This window comes from Silurus meridionalis, chromosome 8 (assembly GCF_014805685.1).
Source record: "Silurus meridionalis isolate SWU-2019-XX chromosome 8, ASM1480568v1, whole genome shotgun sequence".
In the NCBI taxonomy this organism is placed as follows: Eukaryota; Metazoa; Chordata; class Actinopteri; order Siluriformes; family Siluridae; genus Silurus; species Silurus meridionalis.
Genome location: NC_060891.1, coordinates 4158294 through 4181396, shown reverse-complemented (window position 1 = coordinate 4181396; position 23103 = coordinate 4158294). Strand labels below are relative to the sequence as shown.

At 40.4% G+C, this 23103-nt stretch overlaps 1 protein-coding gene across 2 annotated transcripts in view; it reads right to left on the bottom strand.

The window, feature by feature from the left end:
• Positions 1-18093, bottom strand: part of luzp1 (leucine zipper protein 1) — a 43614-nt gene extending 25521 nt beyond the window's left edge. For both annotated transcript variants that reach the window (XM_046855542.1, XM_046855543.1), the window contains exon 1: positions 17434-18093. The gene's annotated coding sequence lies outside the window, so the exon portion shown is untranslated. The remainder of the gene's footprint in view (positions 1-17433) is intronic.
• Positions 18094-23103: the final 5010 nt, after the last annotated feature.

The following is a 23103-nucleotide window of genomic DNA, read 5'->3' as shown; positions in this document are numbered from 1 at the left end:
CAGTGCAAAGCAAGGCATCATCAAGAGGCTCAGTGGTAAGAATCTTTTAAAGGAAGTGGAAGCAGTCGATATTAAGATCCGGAAACTTTGCACAATGAAAAGCGCTTTCCACCCATAATCAAACACTCAGACAAGTGGAAGGAACTGGGAGGGTTGTAGAAAGTGGCAAAGCTATAGTCCTGAATGACTGTATCAAAGAACTAGCACATAAAGATGCACTGATAGGAATTATGAGTCGAACAGCCAGGTGATGTGGATTTATTGGATGTTGTTTCATTTATACACTTTGACTGTGAAGATTGCTCTGTGAGCCAAATCGGAAAGGTAGCCACCCACATGATACACATCCAGTATATTTGCATCTTATCTGAAAAAATATAAACACTCCCACTTGTGGAATTGGGAGCTCAATGTTTAGTTATAAGTTAAAATCCCAGCACCACCAAACAGTCATTGCTGGGGCCCTGAGCAGAGCCCCGTAATACACTGAACATGTATCGTAACCAAAGGATGGAAACCTGGATCGCTGTTTGTGTAAATAAATAAACAACAAATCAATTATATATATATATATATATATATATATATATATATATATATATATATATATATATACATACATACATACACACACACACACACACACACACACACACACACACACACACACACACACACACACAAATAAAATAAAATAACGGGTGTGACGGTACAAAAAACTTTTTTATTAACTCAGTTTATTATTAATATGTTTATATAATAAATCAAATTAATGCAATACACTTTCTTGTTTTGATTAAATTAACAAAGATTAAACCGATTTTAATCAAATAAAATAAATAGAAATATTAAATGAAATATTTTACATTTGTTAGACCCCATTTGGTTTATACAGATGTATGTAAGTGTGTCAAATGTTATTTTTCTAAAGCTATAATCTAATTACAAGATAACAAGATTAACAAATAGCTTCATTCCTTCCATCCTTTATTCATTTACTCCCTTTATTTGTGGAATTATCAAAATTTCTTCCTTTTAAGAGAAATTCTTAAAGCTGTACATAAAACTCTAAAGAATCCATAGCGCTAGCGTTAGCCACTTCCTGGTTAGCGGCTAACGCTAGAGTTATGGATTTCTTTTAGCTGTTTAATGCGCAAAACATTCATAATTAAAATGGAATAATTTAACAAATAACAGTAAATAATTTAGCAAAACTGTAATTTACAATACCGTACAATATAAAGTATATACAGTATGTACAGTGTATATGTATGTAGCAGCGAGCATGTAGCAGTTCACGAGTGAAGGGGGGTGCATATGCTGCTAAGTTTAGTTTGTTACTAAATTAAATTTAACATCATAAAAATATCATAAGATTGATAAGGCGAACCATCGTAACTCTGAGTAACACATGAAATAGACATATATTGTACTTTCACATACAGCATTGGTAATATGAGCCTCGTATGGTGTATGAATGAGTTAAGTTCACACATTTACATCAATCTTTAAACATAAGCTGACAATCATATAAACCCCCCCCCCGAGGACTGTATACACGGTAGGACCTTGATCTACCTCTGCACTTTGGTTCGGAAGCCATAAGCAGAATCATCTGGAAATACAGAGCAAGGACACGCTTTCGTGTGGAGTTTGGATAGGCACTGGTCCTACTCCATATCCTGTTTCCCTAAGTGTTTACGCGTGGAGCTCTACCCTCCAGCTACACTGAAAACGAGGTGGGCTAACGGCGGAAGTGGATTTATAAAAGCCAGGTTGGTGATGTTGATTCAGGTGTCTGCGCAACGTTCTCGTTCCAGCTCAGCTCCTTTTAGGTTCGTGTTTTTCTTTCTTTTATGAGCGAAAAAAAAAACCCTCCAAAAAAAAAAAAAAATCAAGAGTCACCACTCTTCCTCCAAAAATACCCAAGAACCCCAAGTAAGGTCACAGAAAAACACAGCTCACCCACCTCTTCGAAGACTTGAGGCCTAGACCGAATCCATGAGCCACAGTCACAATATCTATGACCTCACTAAGAGGGCATTTGTCTCACTGTTTGCTTTTATGGCAAATCTCCCATATTTCTGACAGTAGATTAAATATGCTCCAAAGCTGAGCGTAAGGGAAAAAAACAAGAGAGAGAACCAGAGAGAGAAAGAGAGAGAGACACAGAGTTCGTCTGGGACAAAGAAGTTTGCCTTCCTCTTAAAAACATACACACAGACACCAAATCATTTCCTGGAGATAATCATAGCCCTTGAAGTGTATCTGGTGCTTATCGAGCTCCGAAGTATTTCTGCTCTCATCTAGAGGCGAAAACCCCCATTCCACTAATCGCTGCTCCAGCGTTCGTCCCGCGTCCGACTTTTACTTTTCGATTATCGCTGAATCTACGGCGGATAACATTACGCAGTCTGAGGAGCTGCTAGAAATGGCAGAGATGAACTAAACAGATTAGGTGAAGCTCAGTAACTGCCCTTGCATAGTTTCGTCTCCCCTGAGGATTAGCACTTCTATGAGTGTTGAATATTTCGCATTGTTTTGGTCGCTAACCTTCCCGATAGGCCGGTCTGCCGAGGGCTGAGAGCAGGGTGGTGTCGATGCACGGGTCATTCCTTCAAACAGGTCAATAAGTCTAAACATTACAACAGAAATTATTCAAAGGGATGGAAATACTATACGCAAAGAAAGACAGTATAAGAAAAGGACTAAATATTTAAAACCCAGCACCAACTAATCTTCAATTCCGATTGGTCAGAAAGTAATCGCTTATTCAGTCTACCAAAACAACATGCACAGAGGTGGAAAGAGTAATAAAATATTACTGTACTGTTACTTAAATTAAATGTTACTTAAGTCACTGGTCTACAAATCTACCGTATTTTTCGGACTATAAGCCGCTACTTTTTCCCCACGTTTTGAACCCCGAGGCTTAATCAACGAAGCGGCTTATTTATGAATTTTTCCTGTGTTTTTCCCGGTTTCACAAACTTCAAGCCAAAAAACTGAACCCCATAACATTAGACCAATAAAATTTCCTAACGAGAACGAAAAAAAAAAAAAAAAAAATTGCCGTTGTAACGCGTTGAGTCTGGGTGAAGGGAGAGCTCGCTAACTCCAGTTGCAACAGAAATCATATAAGCACAGACAGGTTTCCAAAACTCGTGCTTTTTTATTTTTCTTGGCAACAGTGTTACAGTTTAGTCAAAGAAACTTAGAAATGAGCTTTAGAAAATAATAAGGACATATTCCTCGGTCTTGCACACATGCAGTAATACCGGTAGGTATTAACCTTAAGTCCAAGAACTTCACTTACATTAATATAATAGAAGTGTGAGGACGGATGAAGATGTACAGTAGATCACTGATTTAATAACGTGACGATAACTAAGAACGACCACCATAGAACCAGTGTCCCTGTGCACAAACCCCTTCATGAAGATATGCTTTATTTGGGTTGCAGTGGAAGATCTTGAGTGGCCTGCTATACAGCTCTGAACTCAACCCTATTGAATGGGGTAAATTGGATCGCTGAGTGCACCCCAGGCCTCGTCACCTCACCTTCATCATTCCCTGACCCTTGATGACTTTTTAATGAAAATCTGAGAAGTCAGGAAGTGTGTTGATGTCTTTGTACACATCTCCTCATCCTGATGTCCTTTTCACCCGTCTGTGACTCTCACAGTCTCAACTTGCAGTGAGGACACACACATGCGTTTCCTCAATGATCGCACTCCGAAATGAAGATCTCCATAACCGCACTTTAAAATAAAAAATAAAAACAGAAGGGGGAAACTCTGTGATGTCATGCTCAGAACCTGCCCTTGAGCTGCCTTCAAGTTTACTCACTGCTATAGAGCATGACCTGCGAAGACTCGCGGCGCACGTACCCATCCTCTATCGTCATTTCCCTTGTGAAAGAGCGAGAGAAAAGGAAGGAAGGGAAGATGGGAGGGTGCGGGGAAAAGAAAAGAGAAGTAGCTTTAGGCAAAACTGATCCATGTCCTAAAAAAGAAATGCCAAAAATGCCCTGTGAAGACAGAGTCCAACGAAGGACGGCTCTCTAACCCGTAACATTCCTGTGTTCTGAGCCTTGCTTAAAAAAACACACACACGACAGAACGAGGGAGGGAAAGAGGGAGGCGGGAAAGGGGGAGAGAAAGAGAGAGAGAGAGAGAAAGAGCGAATGTAACATTAAAGACATTAATAACAGGCGAGTTTCCACCCAGCTGACCCAGACATCCCTTTTAAGGGCAAACAGTTCAGATTCCTCTTTTTCATTGGGTTCCAGAAATACCTCGGAACACAAAGAGGAGGATAAAGTGAGAGAGATATGAAAGGCCGATATTCATCGTATGGACAAAAGTATTGGGACACCTGACTTTTTCCAGCCATATGTGGTTCTTCCCCAAACTGTTACCACATGTTTGAAGGCACACAATTGTATATGATGTCTTAGGATGTGGTAAAATGACATATTTCCTTTATGTGAACTCGGAGAACTAAACCTGTTCCAGCATGAACAAGGTGTCCCTGTGCGCAAAGCCATCTCCATGAAGATCTGATTTAGATGTTTTGAGCTTTGGAGTGCTGACCTCAACCCCAGTGAACAGCTTTGGGATGAATTAGAACTTTAACACCCTTGTGGCTGATTAAATGAATCTCCACAAGCACACTCCAAAATCTAGTGGAACATCTTCCCAGAAGATTGGAAGTTATAACAGCAGCAAATTGGGACTATATGTGGAATGGGATGTTCAAAAAAGAGACAGACAGACAGACTCAACACTCAGAAAGGTCCGGTCAAATATCCAGAGATTTAGGAACACAAAAGCAATGGGAGAAGAATTACACTATAAAAAATATTAGTACATTGTTTTCTTCCTCCCCTCACTCTTTCCGCTCTCTTTCGTCTTTTTGTTCGAAACTTTCTTTCCTACAAGTTCCTCCTGGCACTCGGCAGTGTCTTAAACATGTTTAAGAGTTTAACATTCTCCCAGTCTTGCTCCAGCTGTGGATGTACCCTCCCTACAGGGAACAAAACACACACTTTCCTCAAAAACCTCTTTTTTTTAGGTTCACAGCCTATCGAATCATCAATTGAGAACTGTTTCTCCACTTTCAAACTTCACCTAATGGGATTTTCCATTTTTCCCTGAAAAAAAAATTTAAATATCCATGGCTAATTTGAACTTCCCAGAAAAATAATCTGGCAAAAAAAAAAGACTTGAGACAGCAGTTGTTGTAGTGCATGGCTAATATGTGCCAAATGCCAAATTTAGTCGTGGTCTAGCGGTAATGGATTCTGACTGTAGCTGTGGTTTGAAGAACTCTTCCTGGATTTCTACCTTCCTCCACAATTGGGTTCCAACCCGTAGGAAACCTGGAACTTAAAGCGGACAAAAAAGAGAGAATCTCCAAGAGGACTGCTAATCATTGGTGTTGTGTTTGCTCCAAAAATATGCACCCGGTGTTGGTGTAGCCTCGGCTACAAACTGCCGACTGTAATTAGAACCGGTCTTGTAGGAGCCATATTAGCTACAGCTGCCTTGAGAAAAGTCGTTCTGCGGCATGTAGAGGAAATGATTAAGCTCCGGTGCCCCAGTACCATCATGCTCCGTGTGTGTGTGTGTATGTGTGTGTGTGTGTGTGTGTGTCGTTGTCTGTGATAAGTAAAAAAAACTTTAAGCCTGATGGAATCCCTGAGCTGCTCTGAGTGTTTTTGCAAAGCATTCACAGGTCACAGGAGGGAATAACGTCAACTGGGCTGTAAGGGCCTGCACAACAAGCCTGGCTTTCGGGATTTCTGTTGTAGTGTGTGTGTGTGTGTGTGTGTGTGTGTGTGTGTTAAAACTATGTCAGGGCCAAATGCCCTTGTAAGGACAAGTATACAGTTTGGAGAAAAAAAAAAAACACTTGAAAAGGCCAAAAGGTAAAACAATGAGGAAATCTGTACACCAAACAAAAAAAAAAGGAGTCATCTCATTTACGTAGTTCTGCAGTTGGGGGTTACTGGGTCTTGCTCAAGGACCCAGCAGCGGCAGTGTGGTGGTGTTGGGACTTGAACTTGCGTCCTTCTCGATATGAAGTCCAACATCACCATTGCTTTTGATGCTTGTCAACTAATGCTGGTCTTATTGTTTTATTACTGTGTTTTTGCAATTTAAATTTAATTGCAATGGCTAAGAATAGGTTTTCTTCTCCATGCAGTTGCTCAATGTTGACTAGAACAGCGGTCCCCAACCTTTTTTGCACCATGGACCGGACTTTAAGATGTGGCGGATAAATACAACAAAATAAAATGATACGACCGGCATAAAAACTGGTATTTTCTAAATATAATAATAAACTCTAATCCACTGTGTTGTTTTTTGCTCATTTTGCTAGTTTGGGGGTTTGAATTTTAGCGGTAACGTACTGTGTGTTAGCGGCCGGAGCCGCTTTAAGAAGGTAGCGGATGGAGGTAAGACATGTGACAGAGGCATCATGACATGCATCAAGAGTGAGTCATAGACAGATGTGGCAGAGAATTTTACAAAATAAAACAAACATCGCTCAGAATCAGATAAATAAAACGGAAATAACAAATAAAACAGAAATAATATAAGTTATGTATTCTCTCTGCGGCCCAGTACCAATTAACCCACGGACCGGGTACAACTGGACTAGAGAACAAATTCTAGATTATAAATAATATTATATCCAAAACACTGGCTGGGCAGTACATTACGCATCAGACCCGAGGTTTTAGTAGTTCAATTGTCGCCCGTCTGTAGCGTAATATTAGCAAATGGCTGTGTGCATGTTGCAGGCGATGCCATATGTAGTGCTTTCATCAGCGTCCATAATGTGGTGCTTCTACCAGGATCCAGATACTCTCAGATACACACATGCATACAGTAATATGTCAATTAGCAAAAAAGAACTGTGAGGACTTTCATGCTACATACAGCAGAATTTTCCCGGTATCCCAGGGTGTCTTTTTGCTTTTTCACTTTTTTCTGTGTTATCAGAGCAGCTGGTCTTCATGAGCATCTGTTAAAAGCCTTCAAAAACATCACCAAACCAATTCTTATTGTACACTTTTCTGGCCACAAGCTTCAGGATCAGGAAAGCTGCTGTTTGATTGGCCCATACCCCAATATGCTGGTTAAACAGTGCTATATGGTAAGATTTTCAAAGCCAGATATCGTCAATTGTTCCATACAAAAAAAAAAAACAAAGAAAAGAATCCCAGCATTAGCACTTCCAATGTTTAAAAATGATTTTTGACACAGTTTGTAATGATCCAACAGGTTAAACCTTTGTGTTTGCTAGTAAGCTACAGGAAATGTGTGGTTGGTCATCTGCAACGTCAGTTGGTATGAAAGCTGGTGGTAACCAAACGAACCAGACCTTTTACTGAATGCTTTGTGTGCAATAGGTTGCCAAGTGGGTAGATTTGCTGTCTTACATCTCCAGGTTTCCTGATTTCAATCCTGAGCTTGGGTTACCATATGTATGGAGTTTCACATAGACACTCAATACACATAAGGTTCCCCTGAGTTCTCTGGTATCCTTCCACCTACTGAAAAAACATACTGGGTAGTAGAGTGTCTATACTAAATTGTCCATGGTGAGGAGTAAGTGTGTGTATATGACTGGAGTTTTCCCTCCAGGATGTATTCCCACTGTGCTATCGATGTTCCTGGGATTGGCTCTAGATCTAAAGTGAATGAATATATATTTTATATGCTCATATTAAAAGAAAATACATGGAAAAACAGTACTAGATATAATAAAGGGGGTGCCATAAAACACAAAACCAAGCAATAAAAAAATCCAATACTTTATCCATGGCCAAGTAGCCATAAACTGTACAAACACCTCGTACTATATATCTTTATACACACTTTCTCTTCTCATTCAGACTTTGTATACACACATTTTGAGAGCTATGTCCTGGATATAAAGCCAATACTGTGTCACTGTATACATGAAGGTGGCCAATGCGGTCATTAAAACTCAACCCTAATAAACACAGATGGGTGCTGATTATACAAGTTAACTCACTTCCTTCTTTCACGGAAAGAAATATAAGAAGTTTACCCACACATATACTTTACATATATTAGGGGTGTAACGGTACACAAAATTCACGGTTCGGTTCTAGAGATGATCTACTTAACTGTTCTACTCATTTCAGCATACTTAATTTCACCACTTCCTGGTTAGCAGCTAACGCTAGCACTATGGATTCTTTAGCGTTTTTTGTACACGCTCAAAACAAACCTTATTTCCGGTACACCAATTACAGTGACACTGCGCTAACTCTAGTTCCTTTTTTATACTCCTGCCACTGTTGAGAATGTTTTCAAGTTTAATAATAATATTAGTAATAATAATTAATTAAAAATAATAATAATAAAAATGTAACTTAATTAAAAAACATTGACGGTCCGCCACTGCATAGGTTCATTTGGATTTCTTCACCAAGAGGTGAAGTCTGTGTGTCTGTCTGAACTATTTTCTCCATTATTAAAAGGAATTCTCACCATTGGCTTTCTTTCTCAGCCTGACAGGAAGGCGTGGGGGGTGTTTTCTTATTGTTAGCTCATGCAGAACATATCAGCTTGGCCTGAGCAGGAGCTGCTGATGTGAATCTCGAACTAACGCCTTGCTGTTGCACGTACATGAGCGGGAGCCTGTTCAGGCACGTCAGCACTGCTGCGGCGACGGTGCATCTTCGGAAAGCTCGAAAACACCTCGCAAAAACATCTGTCTAACATCATACGCAGCTGCAATGTCTAGAATACCTTTTCAAACCCTTTTAGATTGGTGACTGATCCTAAAAGTCAATTGAGCAGTAGAACAGATCACAGTCGCGTCTGCTGTTCATTTATTAAAAACACTAAAGTGCAGGTTCAACCTCCGAGCAAAGGAACGAGAACTTGACCCATGTTCAGAAGGGGTTGAAATGCAATCGCTCTGGTGACATTTGGAGGTGGACTCAGATACACGACGCCAGAGTGAATGGCAATGCGTCCATACAAGATCAAACGACGGTTTAAACACCGGTGTTGCCAGTGCTTGCGGTTTTCATCCAGGATTAAGAAGGTACTGCCACGTTGTGTCATGCACACAGGCTGCATTTTTCCATAACTTGGACATTGTGTTTGTTATATGAATGAAATATAATCCCACAGTTGTTCTGCTTTAATACGATCCACAAAACCCTCAGCAAATTAATGCAATCATGTAGAAGCAGCACAATGCAGATTATATTAAAACTTATTGTCAAGATGTTAAACATCAGAAAAAGAAGCATTTTAACAATGATACAGTTTTTTGTTTTGTTTTTCATTTTAAAATCTATTTGGCGAATTATTTGGGACTTTGTGCAGAATTATTTCATACAGGGTAGGACCCTGACCCTAACCCAACTGGAATAAACACTTTTTAGGGCTGCAATTATTTTGAAAATCGATTAATCAGACAATTTTTTTTATTAATCAAATTATAATAATTAATATATACACACTCTTGGCCAATAGAAATGAGTGTTTATGTTTACTGTTTTTCAGTAACTGATCTGAGCATCTGATGGGTCACATTATGAAATGCTGCCTCATGTTTCGCTTGGGTTTTAGGGAAGTGAAATAGGGTTGGTTTATTTATTCAATCCCTGTGATCGTTATGAAGGTGTGAACAGCTACCTCTATCTTTCTTTTACAATCGGATCACTCGAGATGCATGTTAATAAGAAGTGTAATGCCCTGAAACCCCTTCAAAACTCCTTCCTGCCCCCAAAAATACTACTATTCGGCACCTTTCAACTACTATGCAAATTCTCTCCACCATGTTTTGCATGAAATCCCTGCGGTCAGCTAAAACGGATTACTGAATGTAAATGACCCCTTTGATTTGCCTGTACAAGACTCAAATCTGAGCAGTGAATCAGATATACCTTAAAGTATACGCATCACCTATATAACTATGAGCAGGATTATATAAGCCCTCTTCTTCTAATATGTTGTTATGGAAACATCTGGGCCATAAAGCTATTTGCAAAGAATCGTCACTATTATATTTGTATAACAGCGACCCACCAAAGCATTTTGTTCCTCATACATTTTTATTGCGACAAAACATTTACACCAGAACCAGAACTCTTTGGTTACATTCTCGAATGTTGTATTTAAGGTCTGAAAATAACAGGTAGTATGTGTACTACAGCGAGATTAGCTTCTTTAGAAAGACGCCAGGATCAGGCGGAGAACTTCGGCAGGTGAAATTCCGCTCCTCTGCAGTGATCCCGTGTCCTCGCTGGTGAAAGACAATAGCGTCCCAATGAAAAGAGACGTACAAATTTATACAACACCCCCATGCACCAGGGCAAGTCTGAACCGGCAAGTACGATGCACGATAACCGAAAAAAGTACTCGAGGCTGGATGTTCTGAACCCTTTAGCCGCGTTTTAGCGCTAAAGGCGGCACGCGGAAACCCGACACCTTGTGGGAAAGTAATCAGCGGTACAGCTGCTCAGAAACAGGAGTTCAGGGAGAATACGCAGCAGCGTGTACATGGCACGAACAAATTGGAGGTAAAACAAGAAAAAGAAGCGCCGACCTTGAAGTGTTTGGTGCTCGTCCCACGTACTCGCTCTTGCTCTGCGTAAGCACGCACACTTTGTCACACCAACCCTGTTCAGGCACACAAAGGTCTATGCCGCTAGCCAGAGAACCAACAATAATCATTGTTTCGAGCGGTGAAATTTGACCTCAAAGCGAGATTATGACAGTAGCAGTGTTGACGCAGATGAATGATAAGGGCTTCTGAGACAAAGCTGGCAAACAAACAGACAGACACTAACCACATAAAAACGCTCGCAGACGCGTCTGATCCGGCTCGAACGATCTCAAACACATAGGAACGGCCAAGTCAAGGCCAAGTACATGTTCGAACTGGTTTCTAATGAATGGTTAGAACCCAGGTTGAATCAGAAGCGACAGATCAGTGCCAAAGCAACAGAGTCAAACAGAGCGAGACCTGCAGCACTAATCACACAAAGCTTTCATGTCCAAAATGCTGGAATTCGACTAAAGCTGAGGAAAGTTGGAAAGTCAAGCATAGTGATTAGCATAATATTCAATAAAGCGGTGGGGCTCATAATGGGCTCCTTGAGGCACAGCTCAGGACCAGTGATTTGCCCCACTGTGAAAAACAGTCACTGAACTTAGACATATTATTGAGTTTTTAGCTATAAGAACTCAATAATAAATATAATATAATAGCCTGATTTGGTCATAAGAATCGAGGATAAAATAAAGTCTAATATCTTGGAGCAAATGTGAAAGTTCAGGAACCAAAAGCATTACAGCATTAATAAATAAATGAATGTAAAACACCACAATATATTATTTTAGATGAGTTTAAATAAGTTATATTTTGGTAAAAAATCTAAAGCTTAGATGTTTTAAGAGATTTTAGACATCTAAATCCACACTAATCATTTTCAAACTCCATGTTGCTACTACAGCCAATGTCCTGTCAGATTCTCAATTCTGATTGGTCAAAAGGTTTTGATTCATTTTCTAGCACTACAATTTAGACAGAAGTTCCTTGGTGCAAGGTTATATTATATTATTCCCTGGTCAGCGTGAACACTGGATGATGATTGGCTTGTAGTTTGCTTCTAAACAGCTTTAACCATAGTAACAGAGTTCTAGTTCCATACAAAGCAACTGGAAACATTTTTTAATAACCTTACTGAGGTAAATGGAAGATCTTTGCATGCGGTGTAACATTGTGAATGTGATCTTTTTGATTAACAGGTTAGAGCATATGATAAATTTGACAAACCGGGAGAAGAAAGAATTCAAATGAGGAAGTAAAAAAACAAACAAAAAAACTTCATATTGAAGTAAATGTAATCTTATGGCACAACTTTATCTCTCATTTGAAGCAGCGGAATTTAAGATGTAATGAGCTGTATATAAAATAAGTACAAAAATGTTACACCATTAATGTTCTCTGCTTCACCTCGGGCTGTTATGAACCTCCACATCGTGCAGTAAGCTCGCGTATCAACTGACACTTAGCCCTGGATTATCGCATGCTTATCTTTTCTGTAGAAGAGTCGATGGTCCACGTAATCCACACCTAATAAATGGACGAAGTGTTCTTCGATTCTGGTTCCAGGAAACATGACTGTGTTTAAGTTTGTCAGGCAAACATGCAACATAGAATTTGTCTAGTGTGGGAAAGTGTGTGTGTATGTGTGTGTGTGTACTTTTCCCACTTGTTCAGTCAGCCAGGTCCAGCGTGTCACTTCAACATGCATGCACATGCACAACTTTAGAGTCTAACTGGAAAACCATCAGTTGTTCAACCTTCATGTCTAGAACAGGTCACGGCAGGTCTCCTCCGTTCTTTCTTTTTCTTTTCTTCTCTTTTCTCCCTCGATCACTCCCTTCTTCCCTGTTTTATGAGTCCCAGCTGGCTGATTAGGCTGATGTAGCATTTGTTTGAAGCTACTGCTGTAACTTAAGGACAGGTCTGTTCACCTCTCACGAGAACTGAATTTACCTGGGTCTTCGTCTTGGAATTAAAAAAACTGCAATCTGCTAGCAATAAGAAAATATGTATAATAATCGCAAACGCACATTTGGCGAGGGACGGAGAAATCCCCCCCGATTTATCTGTGGTATCGCTATAGGAACAAAAATCTCGTTTCCTTTTCTTAATCAGACATGGTGATTTCTACATATTCCCACGGTCATCTAAATAAATTGGTTTTAATGCCATTTAGGGGTCCAAACAGCTACAAATCAACTCGTTCAAATGCTACACATTTCACAGCCCTTTAATAAAAACATGTCTAATGTTTATAAAATAAACAATCGTCTAACTAACCGAAAGTGCCTGAAGCGCATCATTGCAAATAATAATAATAATGAAGAAAAATACCAAAAGGCTTTACTATTTTTTTCACAACAAAAGTTAAACCCAGAACTGCATCCCTGATGTACTCATTTGCTAAATTTTATATATTTCTATTACCAAACGGCAACTTACACTACATAGTATTTAGGTCACTCCATGGTTTGGAAAACAGCCCGAAGCATTCATTATAGCAACCAATAAATATTTGATGTCGTTTTAATCTTTGTTCCGAAAATTTTTGTTCCAAATATCCATTTCCAGTCACAAGTCAGAGTTGTGAGACTGGTCAAGAAACTACAGGTTTCAAGCGATAATTACTTAAGTAGAATGACACCGTTGTCTCTCTTCTTAGATTCAGTACTTTGTTGTAGGACTCTACTTTTTTCACCTGAAACCTTAACTTGATGTTTTTACTTTGTCATGATATGCTGAAGCCAAACATAAAGCAATGTGTAATGCATGTTAGTTAACATAAATATACTCAAAACACAAGTTTTGGAGTAACTAAGCAGGGAAACTTTGACAAACAGAAGGGATCTTCCTGAAGATAAATATACACTTATATATCTTCGAGCAATACTTATTTCCCTCAGGCTTTGAGTCTTAGACAGACACCTCACCACGAGTGTTGGCTAGGAAATCCCTATCAACATATACACCCTCATGCCTAATTTTCCTTGTGAGGACATTCCACTGGTATAATTATAAAGACAAGTTTGTAAGGACCCACCAAATGTCCCCACCAAGATAACCAAGATTGGAAGACGTTCCACCCCACCTATACATCATCATCCGTTAGGATTTTTATTATTGCCATAATTATTAATGCAGCCTTGTAAGACAAGTCAAATGTCCCCACAAAAAAAGGTCGTATTTATATCCTTGTGGCCCCTACAAAGTCAACAGTTATAAACACACACCCACACAAACATGTCTATCCTTATAAGGACATAATTATTAATGCAGCCTTATTGGGGACTAGATAAATGTTCTCACAAAGTGTCATTAATAATCTACAAAAAACAACTAAACTATAAACACAAGCATACACTCACTCACTGTTTTTATGAGGACCTTCCACTGGCATTATTATTCATGCAGCCTTGTGAGGACAAGCCAAATTTACAACAAAACTGTAAAGCTGGCTTTCCCACGTGTCACCCCCCATATTACCCCCACATGAACACATAAAATGACACCCCTCCAACTCAAAAAGGAGTTTGTATGGACGTCTCCATTTCAGCAGTTCTTCTCTCTCTGGGCCAGTGTGTGTTTATTCCGGTCAAACAACAAATAGGATTGTTGAGTCATACAAATTTCAACAAAAGTGAGAACAGAACCGGTGATATCAGGACACTTTATTCTTTTCAGGGTTAAAAAATTACTTTGCATCTTCAAGTTGTAGCTCTGTACAGGTCCCAGTACAACTGTAATTTCCATTTAGCAAAATGCCAGGAAGTAGCAAGCACCCACCAGGCCTCTGCCAACTCTACACACACACACACACACACACACACACACACACACACACACACACACACAGACGTGTGCGTTTTCTCTCTCTCTCTCTCACACAGACACACATTCTTTCTCTGTCTGTCTCTCACACACGTTTTTCTCACTATCTCTCACACACACACACACACACACACACACACACACACACACACACACACACACACACACACACACACACATTCTTTCTTGCTCTCTCACACATTCGTTTTCTTTTAAACACACACCTACTTTGTTTTCTCTCCCTCTTATGCATGTTCGTTTTCTCTCACTCACACACACACATTTTCTCCCTCACACGTTCATTCTCACTCCTCTCTCTTATACACACACACACACACGTTCCTTCTCTCTCTCTCACACACACACGTTCGTTCTCTCTCTCTCTCTCACATTCGTTCTCTCTCTCTCTCACACACACACACACACACACACACACACACACACACACACACACACACGTTCCTTCTCTCTCTCTCTCTCTCTCACAAACACGTTTGTTTTCTCTCTCACACACACACACTCGTTCTCTCTCTGACACACACTCGTGTTTTCTCTCTCTCTCTCTCTCACACACGTTCATTCTCTCTCTCTCACACACACACACACATTCGTTCTCTCTCTGACACACACATTCGTTCTCTATCTCTCTCTCACACACACGTTCTCTATCTCTCTCTCCACACACACACGTTCGTTCTCTCTCTCTCACACACACACACACACACACTTTCGTTCTCTCTCTCTCTCTCTCTCTCTCTCACACACACACACACACACGTTAATTCGTTCTCTCTCACACACACACGTTCGTTCTCTCACACACACACACACACACACACACACACAATCGTTCTTTCGCTCTCACACACGTTCATATTCTCTCTCTCTCTCTCTCTCACACACACACACAGGTTCGTTCTCTCTCTCTCTCTCACACACACACAGGTTTGTTCTCTCTCTCTCTCTCTCTCTCTCTCTCTCTCTCTCACACACACACACACTCGTTTTCTCTCTCTCACACACACACACACACACACACACTCGTTCTCTAGCTCTCTATCACACACACACACACACACACACGTTTGTTCTCTCTCTCACACACACACACACACACACACACTGTTCTCTCTCTCTCTCACACACACACACACACACACAGGTTCGTTCTCTCTCTCACTCACACACACACACGTTCTCTCTCTCTCACACACACACACACACACAGGTTCGTTCTCTCTCTCTCTCTCTCTCTCTCTCTCTCTCTCACACACACACACACACACACACACACACACACACACACAGGTTCGTTCTCTCTCTCTCTCTCACACACACACACACACACACACACACACAGGTTCGTTCTCTCTCTCCTCTCTCTCTCTCTCTCTCACAAACACGTTTGTTTTCTCTCTCACACACACTCGTTCTCTCTCTGACACACACTCGTGTTTTCTCTCTCTCTCTCTCTCTCACACACGTTCATTCTCTCTCTCTCACACACACACACACATTCGTTCTCTCTCTGACACACACATTCGTTCTCTATCTCTCTCTCTCACACACACGTTCTCTATCTCTCTCTCCACACACACACGTTCGTTCTCTCTCTCTCACACACACACACACACACACACACACACTTTCGTTCTCTCTCTCTCTCTCTCTCACACACACACACACACACACGTTAATTCGTTCTCTCTCACACACACACGTTCGTTCTCTCACACACACACACACACACACACACACACACACACACAATCGTTCTTTCGCTCTCACACACGTTCATATTCTCTCTCTCTCTCTCACACACACACACACACAGGTTCGTTCTCTCTCTCTCTCACACACACACAGGTTTGTTCTCTCTCTCTCTCTCTCTCACACACACACACACACTCGTTTTCTCTCTCTCTCACACACACACACACACACACACACACTCGTTCTCTAGCTCTCTATCACACACACACACACACACACACACGTTCGTTCTCTCTCTCTCACTCACACACACACACACACCTCTCTCTCTCTCTCTCTCACACACACACACACACACACACACACAGGTTCGTTCTCTCTCTCACTCACACACACACACGTTCTCTCTCTCACACACACACACACACACACACACACACACACAGGTCTGTTCTCTCTCTCTCACACACACACACACACACACACACACACACACACACACACACACAGGTTCGTTCTCTCTCTCTCACACACACACACACACACACACACACACAGGTTCGTTCTCTCTCTCTCTCACACAGGTTCGTTCTCTCTCTCTCTCTCTCTCTCTCTCTCTCTCTCACACACACACACACACATTAATTCTCTCACACACCCGCTCGCTACTTCACACACACTGCGGCAAAAAAATCGAGCTGCTCACAAACTAAAAGCTCGACTCCGAGACGGTTCAGCGAGTCGGCTCACCAGGAACACCGCCGCTGTTACTATGTAAGAGAATGTTACAGATCAGCAAAACGGGAAAACACACACACACACACACACACACACACCGGAATCAAAAGTTGTTCGTGGGAAAATAATCGGATAAAAAAAACAGGCTCAGATTTAGAGCACAGTATCAGACCTGGAGTTGCTGACGTCGGATTTATACCCGAGTGCAAACGCAGAATGTGTCCACATCAGCCAAGAGGTTCACACACACACACACACACACACACACACACACACAAAGTACAATCCAACCAAAGCCCGTGCAGGCGTGGTGGGAGATAATGTACTCAAACAAACATAAAAAAATTAAAACAAACAAACACGCCGCCGCTTTTGCTTTCCAGGGTTCCGTCCGGCTGCAGTGGAAAGAAACTTGATGCAGCTGAGAAGTTCTGAAGAACCGAAGGAAAGGAGGGAAATGTGTAGATCGGACACCAGGATCTCCGCAAATAAGTAAAAAAGACAAGGAAAAAAAAAAGACTTCCCCTTCTTTACACTCACCTTGACACGTGGATCAATGATGAAGAAGAAGGTAATTCCCATGAAAGGAAAAGCTGGCGGATGAAAGTGACGTAGCTCCCCGGCGAACAGCACCAACACGCTGGACGGACTGACTTACTTTCTCTCTCTCTCTCTCTCTTTTTCTCTCTATCTATCTATCTCTCTCGTGCGCCCCGCTGTGGGATCAGACCGGCACATTCCTCACAGCCCTAGACAATGAGAAAGAAAAAAAAGGTGGGCTTTCTTCGGCTCGAGAAAAAAAAGGAAAAGGCCCACCCCTAACCGACCGCTTTACACCGCCGAAAAACAAACGCCCTTCCCCGGCTAGAAAACACAGGACCGCCCCCGCCACGGAGAGAGAGAAACTTAAAGAATCGACTCGTGTTCCGATTCCAGGTGTTGGGAGTCGAATCCTCGAGTCCATGATACAGTAGAAGGCCGTGCATTTCACACCTACTCCTTAAATCGTGTCTGAATCAATCCACCTCTAAATACTATCATTTTGACACCACGGATATAGAAAACAACAATACTGTAGAGTAATGCAGTATTACAGAGCGCTGCATCACAGACAGCAATTTAACAATTCTCGTTTCACTGCAGCCACAGCCGCGTCGCCCGCAGACATCTTCTCTAGCAGAAGCATCGATATTAACCTCATAAAATGACCAGTGAATTTCTGCGCATTTTTATTTCTTGCATTTACGGTTTTCCTGGGGATTTGAAATGAAAGCAGATGGTGTTTTTGTGAAAATTCCCAGGAAAGAAAACGCAAAAGTGTAAATGGTCGGAAAATCTTGTTTTGAACTGCTGAACTTTCCATCCTTGTAAGTGTATCTGCAAACAAATCTAAAAATGTAGATTTTAAATCCTAATGAATATATTTGAGCTTGTGCAGTTTGCTACAGATGCAGTTCACGAGCTTTGACTATCTATTTAAAGCACGTGAAACTGCTGACGTTATTGTACGCCTGCTAGATGGCCTCCGGTGTCTTCAACTCAAAATCCGGCTGGTTAAAGCAACGTCTTCAAGCAACGTGTACTTTACACTAGAGGCGCCCGCAGTGCTGAAATTTGAAGGGCTCACGAGAAAAACCTTTGACCCCGTTAAGGCTGAAATCGGATTTACTGGAAACACTAACTTTTGATTATTTGCTTAATTCCTTATTTTATACAATTGTTACATGTAATCTTTTCTCATTGACACTTGTCAGGTATTGTAGGCCAATATGATTTATATCAGTTTGGCAAAGTAAATTAATTATTAAATCAGTAATATGTTTAACAAACAGCAAATTCTATTTATCTTCCTACTCTGTGCTTTATGTGAACTGACTTTTTTTTAGATGTTTACTGTCTCTAATTCCCAGAGATCCCTCATGTTAACTTCTGGCTGTCCCTTTGATTTATGCAGCCATAGCCAGTCCTGCCAGACATCACCAACCTACACCCAGATCACACTGTTCAGTGTCTTCAACACTTATGAACAATAAGTATAGTTAACAATCCTTTTCCTCTCTCCGTGTCACCCCTCTATTCCCCCCCTGTAGCCAAATCTGGACATACTTCAACAAAGAAAAACAAAACCCTGCAGAAAACAAAGCACTATAAGTCAAAGTGACCAAATGGCTGGTATGGACAATCGGAAAAGACTGAAGAGTTCTCGAACCCGGTCTCTGTTTAATACGACGGATTGAAAACTCGAAACTTTTGAGAGAATCGCCTCCTTCCAAAAACGTTTATAAATTTTATAAATACGGAACAAAACGCAACAGGACATGGTGGTAAGGGAAAATGAACTCAGCTTAAACCGGACTATTTTCCAATGTCAGCATATGATGAGATGTTTCTAAAAATGCAACTCATGTTACTGAGAAACCCGCAAAGTGCTCTACAGACGTTTCTGTGTCAGAAAGTAGCAGCTCTGCTCACAAAACTACATCATCGACATTTTTTTAAATACATGTGGAATTTCCATCATACATATTCCTGGGTAAGTAGTTCCTATAGAAAGGATTTCTTTTTTTTACAGCTAGTGTATTAATATACAGTACAGACCAAAAGTTTGGACACACCTTCTAATTCAAAGAGTTTTCTTTATTTTCATGACTATGAAAATTGTAGAGTCACACTGAAGGCATCAAGGGCTATTTGACCAAGAAGGAGAGTGATGGGGTGCTGCGCCAGATGACCTGGCCTCCACAGTCACCGGACCTGAACCCAATCGAGATGGTTTAGGGGTGAGCTGGACCGCAGAGTGAAGGCAAAAGGGCCAACAAGTGCCAAGCATCTCTCAGGGAACTCCTTCAAGACTGTTGGAAGACCATTTCAGGTGACTACCTCTTGAAGCTCATCAAGAGAATGCCAAGAGTGTGCAAAGCAGTAATCAAAGCAAAAGGTGGCTACTTTGAAGAACCTAGAATATGACATTTTCAGTTGTTTCACACTTTTTTGTTATGTATATAATTCCATATATAATTCCACATGTGTTAATTCATAGTTTTGATGCCTTCAGTGTGAATCTACAATTTTCATAGTCATGAAAATAAAGAAAACTCTTTGAATGAGAAGGTGTGTCCAAACTTTTGGTCTGTACTGTACGTATCTGTGACTTGCCTTGCATCCAGAACTACAGTCAATGCTGCTCTTAGTCGAACTTTCCAAAAAAAACATTAAAAAAAAAAAAGTGTTGAATTGAATACGCTTTAGCTCTAATGCTCAGCATTGAAGTTGTTCACTTTATTCTTATGTCACTATTCATCATGTAAACCAAACAATAATCTAAACCCCTTTGGATTTCTCTCTTTGGAGAAATCTACTTAGTTAGATGATTCAGAAACCTAGAACCTTTACCTATCCAAAGAAACCCATATTCATAAAGAAACGAAGGTCTTCATTAACGACTCGAGTAGATAAGTAAAACTCAGGCTTATAAATACAAACCCAGGACATTTATATAGTTCAAGACAGCATACTCCTCAATTCCCTGCCTATAAAGAGAAAAAGACGGCGTTTATTCAGAGATACAACAATTTGAAGTTGTGGGTTCTATCCCTAGTTTGGACTCTTCTGTATGCTGAGGTATTGGATGATTTTAGACTGTGCTTGGAGCAGTTACGTTGGCAGAGACTGTGATTTTAGTCTGTAAAGGACTTTTCTATTCACTGTTTTTTTTTATACAGACTTGGACAAATTTGTTGGTATCCCAAGAAACAAAATATACCCGAGTGGATTATAGTCTCAGATTAATGGCTTTCTTTGGTCAAATGCATACTGAAAAGCCACAATGCTTCTCGGAGAATGTCAGATGACAGATGTTTGTTCACAGATGTATGTTCACCTGTATGTTCACAGATGTTAAATTGATGCATTGAAACTGAAACAAAGGGAACTCCCGTCTCAAGGTGGGAAACTTCCCGGACAGGGCTCAATCGCATTGCGGGGCCCAATCGCATGCACTTTGTGGACGAATGTACTGGGACACCTGACCTTTCCTGCCATATGTGGTTCTTCTCCAATGTGTTACCATAAAGCTGGAGGCACACAATTGTATAGGATGTTTTTGGATGCGGTTTAATAAACTATAACAGAATTACGAATCTGCCATTTTCCCTCTAGCCAATGACTGAACTCTATCCAATCAAGTTCATCAGTGCAGAAGAAACTATCACTTGTCTTAATATAATGATTGTTTGTGGGCTTTTAGGTAAGAACAAATCTGCAAGTTGAAAGTCGCAGCTATAGAAAAACCATGTAATATTCTAGAGACTCTTTGAAAATATGTTGAGGTATGTTTCACTACAGTATATTTAACAGTTAGCCTGTTTTCGTTAGTCTGCTGAGACCAATGCTGTGTCCCAATTCAACTATTATCCATCATAAATAGACGAGATAAGAATGTCACACATTATATTACTCTACATCAACGGAAAAAATTTCCGAGTGTAAGATTGGGATCTCCTTTTTATGAAGTCAGGTACTGATGTAGGGTGAGATGAGGAGACCTGGGGTGCAGTTCCAATTAATCCAAAAGAGTTGAGATCAGAGCTTTATAGCAGGCCACACAAGATCTTCCACTCCAACCCAGGCTTTGTGTACAGGAGCATTGTCTTGGTGGGATAGGTTTGGATCTCCTAGTTCAAGTGTAGGGTAAATTGAATGCTATCACATCCAAAGACATCCACATAAAAAGTCAGGTGTCCCAGTGCTTTTGTCCATACTGTATATTGAAAATGTATATTGGATGATTTAACATTTCCAGTGTGGGTCCTTTTTCAGCTAATTTTGCCAAATAGACTCTTTTCAGTAAAGGAGAAGAGATTTAGTGATGGTTTTTACACCTCATTAAACTGCAAACATGGTGGCTATATACAAGTTCAGTCATACGCCTTCATTATTTTAGTGTAGGAACCTTAAATGTTATGCATAAACGTTTTTATTGTCCTTATGGTCTACCATATAAGGGATAGTAAATAAAGAAAATTCGACGACAGGCAACATGGCATATTAGTACTGTATATCCTTCTATTCTTTTGCTATAGACTCCAAAATGTGGACACGTTCCTCACAAAAAAATACATACTTGTAGCACGTTGTAGCATCACGCAGCATTAAATCAATTGTAGTAGCGAAAATTGAGTCTGATTCAAGCTACATTTCATTTTACCTGATTGTTTTCACTTCGTGTGTACGTCAAGTACAATTTGGGACACGTATGGATATTTTGCACTGAAGCCTCATTTCACAGCATTTTTCCACCCCTGACTGCTGCTTACTTAGCCCAAATACTAGCAGCAACCACTTCCTGTTTATTGTAGTGACGTAACCAGGATGACTCAACTGCCACAATTTAGTTAGATTCCATACCACTGAAGTCATATGGAAAGCGACGGGGAGAGCTAAACCCATCTGGCAGACCATAATAGGGCAGACTAGAGCAGTTCATACATAGGAACAGAGCATTACGTACGGAGGAAGGCATGGGATCTGCATTCATACAATGTGCAGTTAAAATGCTAGCGTTAGCATTCTGCACACTTATGCGATGTCATAACATATTTCACGCAGCAAAAGTTCCACTGTGTGTCGTCTAAGTATATTTAGTACAAATTGATTGATTTGTATTAGTAATTTTAGAAGGGTGCTAGAAGGATAGTAGGTCACATGACCATAACAAAACATGGCAGGTAGGAATACGTAAGTGTGTGCATGTACAGTGTATAAGGGATAATCCACATGTAATGCCATATACCATGGCTGCTTACCAGAATTGACGATTGTTATTGATGCTTGCAGTTAAAACCTGACTGATTGGATAACATTAATGCTTAATTTTCTGTGATTATTTTATATACATTTCATCACAGCTAGAAGTTTGCTGCTAAAAATCACACCCAGAGATAAAGTAGTGTTACATTTAATTGCACGAGTTTCAATGCACAGTTATTAGAAAGAGAGAAACAGTGAGTGTGTCTAAGAATCAGATGCATCTGTATCTTTTTTTTTACTAATAATCAAGCTGTTTGTGTTAACTCCTGGTGCCATTTATTTATTTCAATTTTTTTTTTTTGTTCAAATGCACATTTGAACGTTTTCTTCTCCGGGTTTTTTTTGTCAAACCATCTTGCCTTGAGACATTTAGCAAAATCATCGTATACACCGTATGTAGGG